This window comes from Lipotes vexillifer, unplaced genomic scaffold (assembly GCF_000442215.2).
Source record: "Lipotes vexillifer unplaced genomic scaffold, Lipotes_vexillifer_v1.1 scaffold1094, whole genome shotgun sequence".
Lineage (NCBI taxonomy): Eukaryota > Metazoa > Chordata > Mammalia > Artiodactyla > Lipotidae > Lipotes > Lipotes vexillifer.
In genome coordinates this window covers 4,017,883-4,023,036 of record NW_006792775.1, presented here as the reverse complement: position 1 = coordinate 4,023,036, position 5,154 = coordinate 4,017,883, and positions in this window count along the sequence as shown.

The following is a 5,154-nucleotide window of genomic DNA, read 5'->3' as shown; positions in this document are numbered from 1 at the left end:
ATAGCACTGACAGTGTTGTTGGTATTATACGTAATCTAGAGATGATTTAAAGTATACAGGAGGGGGGGGCTTCCCTGGTGGCGTAGTGGTTGAGAGTCCTCCTGCCGATGCGGGGCACACGGGTTCGTGCCCCGGTCCAGGAGGATCCCACATGCCACGGAGCAGCTGGGCCCTTGAGCCATGGCCGCTGAGACTGCGCGTCTGGAGCCTGTGCTCCGCAACGGGAGAGGCCACAACAGTGAGAGGCCCAGGTACAGCAAAAAAAATAAAAATAAAAAAGTAAATAAAGTATACAGGAGGATGTGTGTAGGTTTTAGGCAGACACTACACTTTTATAAATAAGGGACCTGAGCACCTTCGGATTGTGGCATCTGAGGGGGTTCTGGAACCAGTCCCCCATGGATACTGAGGATGACTGTATCTCCATTTTCCCCCAATCTGCTTTAAATTGTTCAGAGATTCTTTGCTTTCAGCCAAGTGCATACCCTGCACTTTCTCCTTTCAGGGTTTCGCTTATGCTGTTCAAACATCCGGAACATTCTCTCTTCCCTTTTTGCCTTCCTCATTCTCGGGTGAAGCCTTTCTCTTTACCCCTCCTCAAAATTCTAATAGCAATCAGTGCTGCTCGTGATTTTTCCCTGCCTACCTCTGGAAAGGGGTGAACAGGACAGGGACAGTGGTTGCCTGCAGAAGGCACCTGCCGACTTGGTCATGAACTTGCATTAAAAAAGAAAAAAATTTCCAGGCATTATTTCTCAGGTCCCCAGTGGAAAGCCGTGGAAGACAGAGACCATAACTCAGTCATATTTGGGCCCTGTCCCCCTGTCCCTATATATCTAACAAGGCCTGACACAAAGCAAGACCTTATTTGATTGCCTAGTTTAAGCTTTAAGACCTGTACCATCTTTTTCCCTCTTCCTACCTGTAGTGGGCTGAATGGTCACCTCCTGGCCGCCAGAGCCTGTGAATTCGACCTTATTTGGAAATAAGGTCTTTGCAGATGTAATCAAATTAAGGATCTTCTTGGATTATCCAGGTGCGCCCTAAATTGGATGACGGGTGTCCTTATAAGAGACAGAAGAGGACAAGACACACAGAGAAGAGACGGTCCTGTGAAGCCGGGGGCAGACACTGGAGTGATATGGCCACAAGTCAAGGGACATGGGAGCCCCAGAAGCTGGAAGAGGCAGGAAGGGTTCTCCCCAGGATCCTGCAGAGGGAGCAGAGCCCTGCCAACATCTTGATCTTGGACTCTGGCCTCCAGCACTGTGGGAGAATCCTTTTCTGTTGTCTTAAGCCCCCCAGTTTGTGGTTCTCTGTTACAGCAGCCTTGGGAAACTCATACACCACCTGACTCGCCAAAGGCCAAAGGAGGGTTGAGGCTTACGTTGGAGGGAGGGGCTCACCCATCTCACTCTACAGGAGCTCATGGAACATTTTTTTGCCTGTTGGCTGAGCTGCCGGCACTAAGGTTGCATTTTGCCTGGAAGCCTCCCAGCGGATGCTTCCAGCTTCCTCTTTGGGTTAGAAAAGTGATTAGACAACTTGGTCCAAAGGAGCAAAGGAGAATGGATGACCAGAGTCCTGGGGGCACCGGGATGCCCTCCAGACTGGTGGTCCAGGAGCCCTCTCTCCCCAGCAATCTCCAGCTGTAGCTAAATGTTTAAACCAGCCTCCCCCTGCCCTTCCCTCCTTGCAGGGACCCTGAGGGCTGACCGTGCCCTGACCATGGACTGACACCGTCAGCGGCTTCAGGCTCCATGGCTTCTTGACGCTTCTGCCTCTTTGCTTCTGCCAGTGTCGCTGACCCGCACGTTTGGTCAGTTTCACTTGTGATCGCCTCCCCCTTTTGTGAACAGGGCGACAGGCCCTGGCCCCCCCCCCCACCTAGAGACCTGGGTAGGGCCTCAGGCTGTCCCCCTTCCCTTGACGCCCCAGAAATCCTTCCTTTTGTTTCTGACCCTCATCCTTGCCTTGACACTTGTGCCCTTAACTAATGCTCTTCCTTTTTTAATCAACCTTTTTACTCCTTTTGCGTGTTGAGAAGGAAGAAGGGAAGATTAACGTGGTTAAACTTTTTTTTTTTAATGCGTGTTCTAGGATTTAAACCTCACGTCCACAGACAGCTCAGAAGTCACCAAATAAAAGTGAATTTATAGACTATAAAGCCATTTTTAAATCCTCTTTCTGAATATAAACTGAAATGTTTAATTAATTCCACATACAGCATGCATCACACGGCCTTCTTCCCGCACAAGAACAAATACGTGAATAACGCTTCACACACATTACCGTAATTACTCGTCTCCACAGCCTTAGGAGACACACAGGCATACCCGCTTTTCCAGATGGGAGAGAGATTTGTCCAAGGTTGCATGGCACAAGCTTTTGATTGCCCTACTGGCGATGTAGGTCTGTGTGTGATACTCTTGTGCAGCCTCACAAACATGCTTGCAAACTTCCTGGCATCTTGAAAAGTGGTTTGGTTTTGCATGAATCCTTGAAAAGTAGATTATTATCCTTATCCTCAGAAAAAGACACCTCAGGATTTAAAAAAATAGTATAGGCAGCTTTATGGGCGTTTCCTATGCGCTAAGGACGTCATGGATTCTGTTTCCCAGTCTCACAGGGTATTGCACTGAGCCACCTACTGATATGGAATAATCAGAAAAAAGAGAAGAAAGCCATCAGCCGGCTGCAGCTCCTCCTTTTCGCTGTCACTGCTGGGAAGGCAGAATGGTCATCGGTCCGGTTCGGTCACGTTCCTGAGATGGACAGTAGCCCTACTGAGATACCAGCGGGGCCTGAGCACCCTTCCTGCCTGTCTTTACAAATGAGTGTGTCATTACTCCAGCAGCACTTCTACTTATTACGTAAAAGAGCAACCTCTGTCTGTGCACCAGGAGTGGGCAGGTCCGGCGCACCCTGGGAGGTCTGCACGCGCTCCGAAGCTGGGGAGTGCTCGTCTCCTCTGAGCTTTACGGTAAGCGCGGCGCGCAGAGCGACCACGTGGCGGCTGAACCCAGGCCGGGCGGGAATGCGCGGAATGCGCGGCGCGGCTCCGGAGCCGAGGCTCAGGTTCCCGCGGCGCGCGCGCTCTCGCCTCCCCTGTCTCCCCAGCGGGGCCGCACCCCAGCCCCCAGCCCCGTGTCCTCGGACTCCCAGGGCAGGCGATCCTAGCTCGATCACCCCGGCGGGGCGTGGGGACAGAGCGCGGCCTATCGGGCCCCTAGGACCCCGCACGCCCAGAACTCCCCAGCGGGTCCAAACCCGTGTCCCGCCACCAGCCCCGACAGCGCGAGGCCGAGGGACCCAAGGGAAGGCGTGCAGAGCGTTAAGTACGCAACCCCTCTCCCCGCACCTGGAACCTTACCCCGACCCCCACGGCAAGAGTCGAGAACCCTGGAACTCACAGACTGCCCTCAACTAAGACCCCGGCCGTCCCCGCACCCATCCCCAAGGCCAATTCGAAGGATGGAAACGTTTTCGGGCATTTCAAAGGCGCCAAGAAGCGGGCTGGAACGCACAAGGACCCGGGGTCCTCCCCGCAAGCACTCTCCGGGAAAGGACGAGGATGGGGGCTGCGGGGGTGGGGGAGTGACAAGTCCTGGAGGCGACGGAGCGGGTGCAGCGGGACCCAACGAGGGTCTTAGCGAGGGTCCTCGCAGAAGGTTTCAGAGGCCCCGCGGGCCTCCGCAGCGGCGCCCCGCTCCCGGGGCAGAGGCGGGGGGGCGGGGGGATCTGCTCAGCCACGGGTAGGCTTGGCCACGGGAGACGCGGGAGGGGTATGGCCTCCTAGGTCATTATCCCCACCTCCCGCCCGATTCCTTCGCCTTGGTTGGAGGTGGTTATCTAATGAGCCTGGGCGCCCACTCCGCGACCCTTAGTTAGAGACCGCGCAGGGGCCTGAGCCAAGAGGCCAGGCAATTCCTGGTGGACTTTCATATTGCTCAGGGCAGCAGGCGATGCGTTCTGAGGGGCGGAGGTCAAGGAGTTAGAATCTTCTTTCATCCCCAAGAGTGCACCGTCTCCCTTGGGATCCCAGCGGCGTTGCGGGAGCCAGCACCCTCCCCCCCCCACCCCCGCACACACACCTGTTGGGGTTTGCTTTCATCTCCCGCGCACACCTAGCCCACGGCCTTAAGAGCTGGGGGATGGGTGTCCCACCCTCGCAACCTGCCCGACCCAAGACTGGTGCGCAGGGGTCTGTGTGTGGCTGAAATTAATTGATCAGAGGCGGAAACGCACGTCCGGGGCTTGGGGCGGTGGGAGATGCGGCTGCCCCTGTTCCCAGCGTGTGAGTGTCCCGGGTGGGCCCGGGGCCAGAATTTGCTCGGGCTCGTTCCGCAGCTTTGGGGGGGGCCGGGGATCCGCGCCGGGTAGCCGGGGCGGAGCTACCTCAGTACGTGGACCGCCACACGGCCCCCGAAAGCGAGCACTGTGGGGGAAGTGGAGCCCGAGCGCCCCCGGAACCCCGCGGTCCGCATTCGGAAGCGTTTTCCAGAACGACTTAAGGGCTTAACAATGGAAAACTCGCGGAGCTGGAGCCAAGTCCTTTCAAGTCGCCGCCAGGTATGCGGCTGCAGGTGACCCCACCTGCATGCGCGCGCCCGCCCGCCGCCCAGTCCTCTCGGGGGAGGGCGGATGCCGGAGGTCGAAGCCCGTGGAAGGTCTCCACTGGGCCCCGCACCCCCTCCCCAAAGCCCCCGGCCGGGCGGCGCGCAGCTGCGGTGCGTCCCGAGGTCGGCGCCGCGGCGCGCGGGTTCCTGAATGAACGCGCTCCCTTCCCCCGCCTTGAATGAAGGTTCCCACAGCCAGGGACGGTGGCAAACGCGCCTGCCGCGGAATTCGCCCTCTCGGGGCCGGTGATCCTCCCCGGCCGCGGTCACCTCGGCGGGGGACCAGGGGACGAGGAAAGTGGGAAGGTGATATAAGTTACTTTTGGATTTTCTTTCCAACCAGCGTGGTCTCCTTTCCGATTGGGCCACTGGCCCTTTGTTCCACAGGGTCCCCAAGAAATAGCGCAGAGCACTTTAAATGAGCCCAGAACGTGCAGTTCCTGCTTCGCGGTGGGTATTTTAAAGGCCTTGCAAAATTAAAACTTAAACAGTAAAGTTTTTAAAAGTTGCTTTTCTCTCTGAAAAAATAATTAAA